Source organism: Hemiscyllium ocellatum, chromosome 39, assembly GCF_020745735.1.
Source record: "Hemiscyllium ocellatum isolate sHemOce1 chromosome 39, sHemOce1.pat.X.cur, whole genome shotgun sequence".
In the NCBI taxonomy this organism is placed as follows: domain Eukaryota; kingdom Metazoa; phylum Chordata; class Chondrichthyes; order Orectolobiformes; family Hemiscylliidae; genus Hemiscyllium; species Hemiscyllium ocellatum.
This window is the reverse complement of record NC_083439.1, coordinates 42,410,305-42,422,902: the sequence shown is the minus strand read 5'-3', so window position 1 is coordinate 42,422,902 and position 12,598 is coordinate 42,410,305. Positions and strand designations below refer to the sequence as shown.

General features: G+C 43.4%; 1 long non-coding RNA gene across 2 annotated transcripts in view; it reads left to right on the top strand.

The window, feature by feature from the left end:
- The window catches only part of LOC132834266 (uncharacterized), a 51,731-nt gene that overhangs the window by 28,910 nt on the left and 10,223 nt on the right, over window positions 1–12,598 (top strand). The window lies entirely within an intron of this gene.

Genomic DNA, 12,598 nt, shown 5'->3' with positions numbered 1-12,598 from the left:
GTTGATTAATATCAATATAAACAGCAATGGGGTTGATTCATACCTGCCCTCTGGGCAATTAGGGATGGGCAGGAAATGCTGCCGGGCCAGCGATACCCTCATCCTGTGAATGAATAAAGGAAAATAAAAGTCTCTACCCAGTGTGAATGTGTACATGTTCAACACTGCTGTGAACATTTCCAAAGCTAAGTTCTCTATATGCAAAAAAACTTTATGAACTGCCAATACCATTGTTCATTACTTGGTGTGAATAAGAGGAAAAAAAAGTCCTTCAAGTTGTGCTTATGAGTAAATTCATTGGTGTCTCAGCAGGATGGATGCCTGAGTGAATCCCCACCCCCTCCCCCACCCCCGCCCCGGACACACACGCACACAGCAGGTGAACAGCTTCTCTCCAGACTGACTGGTTTGTCCAGTTTCCAGGTGGGAATGGGTAAAGAATTCCCTTCTGGCATTCCCCACATTTCCAGAGTCTGTCCCTAGTGTGGCTGCACTAGTGTTTTGATTTCAGATAAGTGCTGACGGACGGTTATACACACCGTTACACACCCCACCCACCCAGAACCCAGTATAAAGCAGTAAACATTATCTCCTGCTGAGGAAGGACAGCCTGTGTTAGACTGAGTAGGAACACTGAGCAGATTTACCTCAGTGACAATTTAATCGGTGACCAGACCAGAGCAAGTTAAGCAAGTCCAAATAAAATGCATTATAGCACAGAGAGAGGCCCATCAAATCCAAGCTGGCTCTCTGTAGCAGAATCCAATATTCTCATTCCCCATACGTCCCCCAAACTCTGCAATTTTATTTCCCTCGGATCTGATCTAATTGTTTTTATCAATCATTCATCTTCTCTGCTTGCACTACCATAATAGGCAGCATGTTCTGCATATTTCCAGCCAATACAGTCAGCAGAAACACTTGCTCATCTCCCGCTGTCTCAAAACTTTATATCTGATCTTAATTCTTGTGCAATCACCTATCGAATACAGATATTTTTGTCTGCTATATCTAGGTGTGTTCTAATCTTATACAGCTCGATCAAAAATATATTCAACTAGTTTACTTAAATAAAATACAAATTTCTTCAAATCAATTCAGTGACTGCATTTTCTTCATCAGTGAACCACTCCAGTAAGTCTGTACTCCACACCCTGAAGATCACTCATATCATTCATTATTGATATCTAATTTGTTCTACAAATCCAGACGAGACAAGTTTTCTGCACAACAGCAGTAGCTTTATTATTGGACAGCCGGCAAGTAGCTAAGTGTCTACTTGCAGAGACTGTTCTTCATGAATCTCTGCCTTACCCACAGAGACAGTATATTTAATAGGAATTAGACAAAGACATATCAGTCACATGGGCGATTGCCATTACATAGTTTAAAGTAGGTAATTATGACCTTACAAAGCTTGATGAATGACGATGTCCCCTGATAACGTGTGAATGGATTACAGAAACTGATTATCGTATTGTTCATGATTATGTGTTGATGGGAAGAGATTAAGGCAGAAGGGTTCTTCCTTCAGTAAATGGGGAATTCACTTACCTATGCTAATATGGAGGGGAGGTAAGACAATGGGAACTGGAGGCAGTTTAACAGGGTTGTGCCCAGGGCTCTCAGTCTTGTCTGGAAAGGGCAAATTCCTCTGTCTGGGGTTACGGGGGAATCCATGTGTGGCTGCAAGAGGTTCTATTTCGAAGGTACAGTCCGGCTCCCCCTACTGAGGTGTTCTGTCTGTATTGTAAGAGTACAGGCCTCGTACTGTTACAATGTAGCAGTAAGGCTTTTGGCAGGAGAATGTTTAACCCTTGAGTTGCCAATGCATCCTGAAAGAAAGTATGGAACTGGCCCCTCTGTGATATTTTAACTTTCTCATCCTGACCAGGAATCCGGTGACCAGAATTGGATGCAATGATTGACTGTGACCTAACTAGAGCTTTGTCAATGACCAGCATCTTTTCCATGAGTTTGTTATCATTTGCTCTATTAATGAAGCCCAGTATCCTATACGTTTACTCAAAACACTTTATGTTCTCTCTCCTTTAATGATTTGTACACATTGGCCCCCATCCTGCTGTCCTGCTCCCTGTGTCTGTTCCAATCAAATATATATTCCCTTTCTACACTGCTTCTCTCAAAATGCATCAACTTACTGTGTGTTCTAAAGAAGAGACATATTCCACTCAAAATATTATCTCTCGCTCTACACATTCTACACCCCGGAAAACAGAACAGGACAGCACCGGAATAATCGGCCCACTATGTCTGTGCGGAACATGATGCCATTCCAAACTAATTCCATCTCCCTGTATATGATCCATATCCCTGCCACCCCATGCCTGATTATGTGTCTGCCCAAATGCCTCTTAAACATTGTGATTGTTTCTGCTTTTACCATCTCTCAGGCAAGTACATTCTAGTCACTGACTACCTTCTGCATAAGAAACTTGCCTGACACAACTTCCTTTAAACCTGCACAGATGTTGTTGGAAATGCTCAGCAGGTCATGCAGCATCCGTGAAGAAAAATCAGTTAATGTTTCGGGTCTGGTCACCCTTCATCAGAAACGTTATCGCTGATTTCTCTTCACAGATGCTGCTAGACCTGCTGAACCTTTCACAAAAATGTTTTTGTTTCTGTTTTACAGCATCTGCAGTTGTTTTGGTTTTCATTTCCTTTAAACGTGCCCCCTCTCCCCTTAAACCTATGGCCTCTAGAATTTATCATTTCCACCTTGGAAAAAGATTCAGATTATTCCCTCTGTGCCTCTTGGGTCACCCCGCAGCCACTGACTTTCTAGTGACAGCAGTCCAAGTGGTTCCAACCTCTCCCAATCCAGACAACATCCTGGTAAACCTGTTTTCAACCTCTCCAAAGCCTCCACATCCTCCTTATGTGGTGATCAAAACGGCACACAATACCCCAAAGGTGGCCTAATTACAGTTTTATATTCACTCCCCTGACAGAAGAAGGCAAGCCTGCCATCCACCTCCTTCACCACTTTCAGGGAGCTGTGAACGTGCACCTGAAGATCCCTCTGTATATCAATGCTGCTCAGGGCCCTTCCGCTTAGTGTATACATTCCTCTTGCAATGTGCCTCCCAAAATGCATCACCACACATTTGTCCAAATCAGATCTATCTGTATTTTCTCCGTATAACCTTCTAACTGATCTTTCTTGCTGTGTCCTTTGACAACATTCTTCACTGTTCACAGCTTCATCAATTGTACCATCTACAAACTTGCTAATTCAGTTGTTTACATTTTCTTGCTAATCACTGATATATGTTGCAAACAACAGATGTCCCAGTTCTGATCCTTGTGGAACAGAGGCACTGGCCACAGACCTCCAGCCAGCAACATGCCCCTGCACAACTGTTGCTGGGAGAAGTATCAAAGAGGAGCCTGAGTTAAGCAGCGTGCGTGAACTTTATTCAGCGCTCCTTACTTAAGAATGGTGGGAGAGTTCCCTCTCGAGAACTCTGTGGCTTCCCCAGCCAAGTACAGCTGGGTTTCCTTCATGCTTTCCGGTAATATTTTCTCCCGACCCGATCTCCTGGGTTTGGAATGTCAGCTCGGACATTTCTGTGCTCCCTTTTCCAGTTTCTGATTCTCTGTCCCTCTGCAACTTCCCCTCTCAGCTCATGCAGTTGCTTTGCCAGTTCATTCAAGAATTGTTTGACCCTATCCTTGCCATTGGACATCTCGGGCGCTCCCACTGCCACACCCTGTGGCACCTGCGTAGTCCGTCCGGTCACTAATACAAAGGGGGACTGCCTTGTTCCCTTTGCTGGAGTTGATGTCAATTTAATTAGGATGGTGGGGAGTACTCTAACCCATCTCTGCCTGTCTCTGGGAGGTCCTTAGTCAGACTAGCTTTCAGTGTCTGCTTCATTCCTTCTGCTGTCCCTGAGCTCTGGGGCTGGGATGGGAGATGGGATTTCTGTTCAGTACCAAACAGGGCACACAGCTGTTTAACTACGTTCCCTGTAACATGTGTCCCTTGGTCAGAATCTGCAGGGGAATGCTTCCACCCACTGAGTAAACCTGTTTATTAAGACCCAGCAGGATTTCCTTCCCAGAGATTGGGATGGGGGTGTATGTAAAATCTGTAATTGTTCCATTGGGCCCCTGGGTCCATGCTGCTGCCTCTATTTTAACCTGATTGTTTTTCCTGGCTCATATAGTGTGTACAAGACTACACCCCTTCAACAAAAAGCTGCTGTATCTCTCCCTGTTCCAGGCCTCCCCCTTTAGTGGAGCATCTGATATTGCATTGTATCCTTCCCCATATGGGCCAGTCCATGATATGGTAATGTTTGTCTTATACAGTGTGGTGGCACTGCTGGATCATCCAGACTCTGTCTTGTCCTATTACTGCCCCACCCTTTTCCCGGTCCTGTTTCTCCTGTTGTGGGACTGTTTCTGGGAATATCTTTAAACCTTCCTCTCTCACTTCTGCAGCTACTGCCACTGCCATCTCCTCAAATGTCTGCACTGTTTCAGTCAGTATTTTACCTGCCTTATCCACATACTCACTGCCCTGTTGGTGTGGGGTTTCTACTTTCCTGTGAGCTCTAATCTTCATTATTGCTGCTTCATTGGGAAAGCTATTTCCACTAACTCTCTGACCGGTTCCTCATGCTCTATGTGGCCCCCGGATAAGGTGATGTATCCTCACCGAGCCCAGACCAACACATGGTCATGAACAATACCAAAGGCATGCTGACTGTCTGTGTATATGCTGACTCCCTGACCCCTGGCTAATGCCAGTGCTTCTGTCAGGGCTCGTGATGGTTCTGCCAATTCTGGCCTCCACAAAAGGCCTCCAATAATTAAACAATCTAAAGTTTGCCTTCCCCCTTCGCGATGTGCAGGTGGATAGTTTTAAAATCATGGTCTTTTGTTCCAATGGGATTATCCCCTCTGCCTTCCTGATTTGATCTCCCTGACATGATGTCCCAGGTACGCCTCGACCTACCTTCCCAGTTGCACTCTCTGTGGGTTAATTTTAAGCCCGGCCTGCCTGAACTGACACAATACTATGTTTAATATTTGAATATGTTCTTTCTCACCAACTGAGGTGATGAGGTGTTGGTAAGATTAAATAGACTAACTCCATCAGACTTACATCGGTGGGATATACTGGAATATTATGGGATCCCTGAGGTAACTGGATCCAGGTGTACTGTTTTCCTTCGATAGTAAACACCAGCTTATTCTGCCATTATGGACCAGACCCCATTCACAATATCAAGGGCTGAGACTATATCCTGTTGCGATTTCAATCCATTAAATACAGTGGTGTGGTTCGCTACTGTAGGATACTCTTTAGAGGCGGATTTACTGAGGGAGGTATAATCAATACTGAGGTGGGATGAGTCGTCTGGATTCAGTGAATTAGTCTGGGATACTGTCGGTCTGACTGTTCCCTGCTTCTCTCAATCTGTTTCTGTCACAATTACTGCCTCCCCAGCCCCAGCTTTAATGGGATCCTGTGTGTGTGGGGAGTGAGAGGGCCCTCGATCTTTACACGATCTACAGATAACAACCCACATTCCTGTTTGAGTTCCCCACACTGCTGTTTGGGTCCTAGCTATAACTCCCCAGATTCCCTGACTGTTCCAGTCTCCCTACAAGGTATCTACCCTGGAGATGTCGCCTCTCCTTTGCTTCCTGTCCCGGGCCTGGCCAGGTTGTTCCCATATTACAGTTCGGGTCTCTACATCAATAGTTGCTCCGAACTGTTCTAAAATGGCAACTCCCAGAATGGTCCCTTCCTCAGTTTCACACTCCCATATCTGAGTATATTTTGCCATATCGGTGATCTGCATCGGATTATTTTATCCAGCTTCCTCGATTCCCTCTCCAAATGCTCTCATTTTAGTAATTGACAGGGTGGGGGCAAATCCATATCGGTAACTGATATAGCTGCTCCTGTATTAGTATTTATTAATACAGCAAACACAGCATCAATAAATATTCATGGGCTATGCATGTGCCTACGTGAACACAGGCCACACACAATGTGAACATCTATCTCCCTCTCTCTGCCTACGTTCCTTGGCTATGTGCCCTTTCCTACTTCCCTTGTAACATTGTGGGTCTGGTTCCCCTCCCTGTATTGAAGCTATTCCTCTGTGTTTCTGCGTTTGCCTCAGTTCTCATGACCAATTCAGCATTTGGTTAGAATTATCTCCCACCAGGAGTCCCATGCTTATAATTACAGTTAAATGGGGTCCCATGTCATCTTTTAAATACATCAAACCTATTTCATCATCACAGTTTGGGGTTTGGTAAGCCCCCATGGTCCTTACACACCTCAGGCTTCCTCTCTGTATGATTCTTGATATTACCCTTGGCTCCCTGAGGCACCAAGGTTATTTTAGACCGTCCAGCCTGCCTCCACCCCAGTGTGTCCCTGTAATATCTGTAAATGCCTGGAGCCACTGATCGGCTGTGCACTGGGGGGAACCGGCGTACACCCCCATACTCTCATTGCAGGGACAGATTCTGCTGTACACGTCAGGGTATCTTGGCCTGAGAGATCTTGGCTGACACCATCTTCGGTGAGACTGTGTACCTCAATTAATTCATCCATATTGTCTCAATAAGGCCCATTAATACCATTTCTCTACCAGACTGGGTGTTCATTCACCAACATTTGTCGTTCAGCCGGGTAAACGGTTCAGGTTTGGTTTCTGTCAGTTCCCTTTGTTGCTCCCTACTGTCGAGCCAAGTTGAGCTTTGATGCCGAGCGGTGCCATGGACATGGTCTTCTGGGCCTTACAGGGTGGTGGGTCATCCCACCCATTGCCGTCCCTCTGTTGATACGTGGGCGCTTCATCATCTAACCCGTTCTACCCAGTGTCACCATCCTCACTGTCTTCTGAGGAGAGCAGGGCACTAGGTACACCCCCCACTGTAACTACCAGCTGGCCTTTAGCTTTAAGGCCGCACGTCTGAGAGTCACCACCTTCACTTGTTCCTGTTTCCCATAATAATGTAACACATTCCATCATTCCTGGAATAAAACGGAACAAAATGTGAATTTGGTTTTACTTGAAATATTTATAACTTGACATTCTCTTTACAGATCTATAGAGGTGAGAATTGTACTGTGATTATTTAAGTGAATTTAACATGATCAAACAGTGAAAATAACTTTTAACATCAACGACAATGAATGAACTGAATAATATGTGATCATTTGTACCAGTTCTTGCAATGAAAATTTGATTTTATTTAATGCTTGTCACCCATTACGCCATGGGCATTGTTATTAGGGAATAAAGTAATGGAAGGATATCAGAGAAAATCAATAGACTTTAATTTTAGCTTCACTGCATTAATGAACCAAAACAATATTTGGAAATATGGGTAAACTACATAACAAAGTTTCCAGTGTCATTATTGACGTGACAACTATTTCAGTTTGCAACTTGTTTTGCTCTAAGAATAATTGGAAATGAATTGTGATTATGAATTGACCATTTAAAATGTACTTTGAAGAGAATAATTAGATATATTTTTGGAGGAAATTAGGGAAGGAAATAAGTATGTATACATTGGTATTAATAGTTTAAAATGTTTGGACGTTGACTAGGATTATTTGATTGAGAGAGGCTGCATGATTATAAAGACTAATTCACCTTTTTCATTGCATTGTTGGTTTCACTAGAATCTGTTGTGGTCTAAGCTCTTGTTGTGTGCAATGGGCTGTCACTAATAGCTTCATTAACCTGCGAGTCTCAGATCAGGTTTCCTTTGTCTGTCAGTCAGTCTGTAAGTGTGCGACACACCTGCTTTTCTGAGGGGAAACAGAGACTCTTTTCAAAGGAAATAAGTGGCAGTTCACACACCATCGGCAGGGAAGGGTTTTTCTGAAGAATTTCATTGTCTATCTATAAACCGATGGTACCTGTGTTTGTCAGTTTGTGGAGGATTCAGCCCCTTTGTGCTGAGCTGTTTTATACAAGCAGATGTTTCATTATGTCTTTGCCAAGAATGTTGTTTATTTCCCCTTTTACTGTGATTGTGCAGGTTGGACTATTCTGTGAATCAATAATGTTCAGTAACTGAACATTGAATAGTTTAGACTCTACAGAGTAGTTGCCTTGTTTTCAGCTAATTATTCATTTTTTTTATTTCCGGGTTGTGTAGAATGTTACAGAAACAGGCTCTGAGCAATGTTTCCATTCACTTGTGTTGGAGTCACTGACAGCCACGTGGTCAGTCAGTTTCAGGCTGATGGATCAGTATCTCTGTCCTATTAGATGGTGGTCACTTGCTCAGTTTCTGATGGCTCACCTCAGTGTCAGTCCGTCAGCTGCTGAAACCCTGTATCCAGCATTTGTTCCCTGTCACCATGACTACTCCAATACAGTCCCAGCTTGTCTCCCACATTCAACCTCCATTACCTCATCATCACCTCAGATTCTACTGGCTGTGACCTTGCAGCAAGTTGTGTCAGACACCTACCTCAGTTTTAACCTGATCTATATTATGTTCAGAAAGATATTTTCAAAATTTGGTTCACTGCTTTTAAACCTACCCGTGCCTTCTCCCTGTCCTCCCTGTGTAGTTCCACACCTCCCTGGGGTATCTGCACTTATCCAATTCCAGCTGTGTGAGGGTTTCTTACTTTGTTCTCCTCCCTGTTGGTGGCTTTAGTTTCAGTTGCCTTGAACCTAAACTTGGTCATTCTCTTCCCCCATTCCCTTCAACATTCCTTAATTCTCCCAGTTTGATCAAGGTTTTGGTTCCCACCCTTTGTAGCTCGGTAACAGTCCTGTGGTATCATTGCTGAACTGTTAATGCAGAGACCCAGTGAATATTCTGGGGACCCTCATTCGAATCCCACCACGGCAGATGTGGAACTTGAATTTAATAATCATCTAGAATTATGAGTCTATTGATGAAATTATTCTCCATTGTCAGGAAAAACCCATCTGGGTCACTGGTGTCCTTTAGGGAAGGAAGTTGCCATCCTGACCTGGTCTGGCCTACATGTGACTCCTGACCCACAACAATGTGGTTGATTCTTACCTGCCCTCTGGGGAATAATGTTGCCCACAGCCAGTGGCACCTACATCCCAGTGAATGAATTTTAAACAAAGCGCTCAGTCCGGGGATCATGTGAGAGAGAAGCAGAAGGTGACCATTCAGCCCCTCGAGCCTGCTCCACCATTAGATTAGATTACTTACAGTGTGGAAACAGGCCCTTCGGCCCAACAAGTCCACACCGACCCGCCGAAGCGCAACCCACCCATATCCCTCTTACCTAACACTACAGGCAATTTAGCATGGCCAATTCACCTGACCCGCACATCTTTGGACTGTGGGAGGAAACCGGAGCACCCGGAGGAAACCCACGCAGACACGGGGAGAATGTGCAAACTCCACACAGTCAGTCGCCTGAGGCGGGAATTGAACCCAGGTCCCTGGTGCTGTGAGGCAGCAGTGCTAACCACTGTGCCACCGTGCCGCCCCAAGACCTTCAATAAGACCAGGCCTGATCTGTTAGTGATTTGTCTTCCATCTCCCCTCAACGTCCCTTCACAAGAATCTATCAACTTGTGTCTTAAAATACTCAGTGAGCCCACCTTCTGGGGCAGAGAGTTCCAAATTTGCACAGCCCTCTGATGGGAAACAAATATCATCATCGCTGTCCTGAAAGGGTGAACCCAATTTTAAAGCAGTTCCCTCTAGTTCAGGAATGACCCACAAGTGGAAACATCCTTTCCACATCCACCTTATCAAACCGTTCAGGATGTTAGATACTTCAGTCATGTCACCCCTCACTCTCCCAAACTCTAACTGTAACAAACCCATCCTGTCCAACCGATCCACATTTTATTTCTGTCACTCCGGGTGTGAGTGGGGTTGAAATGTTATGTTATGTTTATTATGCAGTGAATGTGTTGCTTCACTGTGTGGGGTCTAAGAATCAACATGAGCCATACTAGCTTTCCTGTCTCACTGTATTACATATATCTTACATCACTGTCGTGTTTCCATCCCTCCCTACCACATCTAACTAAAAAGAATGACAGAGATCGAGAAAAGTTGTCAGAAAATTTGTTGTTGCATAAAAGGTATTTGGTCTGTTTGTACAGATTGCATTGTAATTGTAGTAACCAGTTAATTAAAAGTTACTGACAAAATATTTTAAGAGGATCTACTGTCGGTGGTGGAAATGCTGCTGGTTCACATAAGAGAGGGCTGGGGTGAATACTGTACTTGGTTTTGATGAGAAAGTTGAGCAAGGTCAGATTCTTTTATCTTTGTCAATAAGGGACAGAGATTGCAGCTAGGACAGTGTGGAGCTGGTTTGATCTTGTAGACATTTTTAAAATATTTATTTGATGTGATGTGGGTGTCACTGGCTGGGCCCAGCATTTATTGCCCATCCCTAGTTGCCCTTGAGAAATTGGTGGTGAGCTGTCTTCTTGAGCCGCTGCAGTCTACCTGCTGTGGGTGTACAGCACAATACCTTTGGGGTGGGGATTTCCAGGATTTTGACCCAGCGACAGTGAAGGAGCAGCTATATATTTCCAATTCAGGGTGATTAGTACCTTATAGGGGAACTTGAAGATCGTTGTCTTTCCATCTAGCTGCTGCTCTTGTCCTTCTCGATGGAAGTGGCCATGGGTTTGAAAGGTGCTGGTTAGTGAATTCCTGCAGTGCATCTTGTAGATAGTATACACTGCTGCTACAGAGCATCAGTGGTAGTGGGGGGTGGATACTTGTGGATGCTGTGCCAATCAACGGGGCTGCTTTGTTCCGGATGGTATCAAGTTTCTTGAGTGTTGTTAGGTTAGCACTATCCAGGCAAGTGGGGAGTATTCCATCACACTTCTGACTTGTGCCTAGTAGCTGTTAGACCGGCTTTCAGGAGACAGCAGTTGAATTACTCTTGTAGCCCCTGTGTTTATGTGGTGAGACCAATTCAGTTTCTGATCAATGATTATTCCCAGGATGTTGATAGTGGGTGTTCAGTGATGGCAACACCATCGAATGTCAAGGGATGGTGGTTAGGTTATTTCTTATACGTGATGGTCATTGCCTGCATTTGTGTGGGATGTATGTTACTTGCCCCTTGTCAGCCCAAACCTGGATATTGTCCAGATCTTGTTGTATTTGGACTTGGACTGTTTCAGTACCTGCGGAGGGAATTCATTATTCATGTTCAATAACCATGGAATTATGCAAATTCCTTTTTCTATCAAATGTCATGGACTGTATCTTGTGGTCACTCTGATATTCACTTTAATTATCTCCTTACTCTCTTCCTGATTCAGACACAGATGTTGGATCATCGATCAGGATAAAATTACATCAATTTCTCCGTCTTCAAAGTGCACTGATAGATTTTCAAAATCTAAGTGTTGCTAACATCGAATTATTGTTCAGTTCAGTAGGGGGTATAAATGTGTAATAATGGCTCAGTACATGAAGTAATGTGAAGATATGGCAGTGTACAAACTCACAATGATTGCGAATATCAATTTTTATTTTAACCATATAAACACAGTTGAATTGTTTTAATTATATTTGACTTCAATGCTCACATTCATTGTATTTCTGATCACAATAAAAGTGAACTATTCCTTGTGACAAAATTATTTAAAATTCATGTCACTTTTTTATGAACACAAAATAGAATCAACACCCATTTGTTCCCTCCTTTACCACTCACAGTCAAGTTTGAATTGTACAATGCTAGCTTAGTACAGCACGGAAACAGGCCATTCAGGCAGCCCGGCCAGGTTCCCTAAACTAAACTAGCCCCATTTTCCTGTGTTTGTTCCATACCCATCTGGACGTTTTCTATCCATGTAACTGCCCAAAAGTTTTTTAGATGTTATAATTGTACCAGCCACCGCCTTTCCTCTCACAGCTCATTCCATGTGAGCCAAACACACTTTGTGAAAAAAGTTGCCCCTCAGATCCCTTTTAAATCTTTCCCCCTTACCTTAAATGTAATTTACACTGTAGAATCTTTATGACTGTAAAGTTATTAAAAGTTGAGAGGTACTTAGAAGCAGCATAATAACATTCATGGTTTAGTCAGTGACCGGAAGCAAATAAATTCAAGATATTGTGAACATTACAATGAACAACAGATACAAGTTGAGAAAATGTTGGATTGAAAAACGATTCAGGAGACACTTAGATATTTTCTAATCAACTCTGAGGTGCTTTGACACATTTCTGTTGAAGGTTGGAATTGAACCCATACCTCCTGGTCTTTCAGTACAGACATTACCAGAGCCCTACATAGTATTCCTATGCAAGAAGGGCAGGACTATAATCACATACTTACTGTGGTTACTCACAGGGAAAACTGCTCAAATATTTATTGTGATAATCAGACTGGGTTGTATTCGACAATTCCAGTGTGTAATGGACCAATAAAAGGAATTAGTAATTTCTAAAAATGTTGGAACGAAGCGACAATGATCTGAAATAAACATAAATCTCATGATAATCAAGTAATTAAATATGTTTGAAGCAGTTATTTATGTACTCAAAATTAAACTGCTTTGTAATGCACATGACTTGGAAGTAAAACATTAGTCATTCA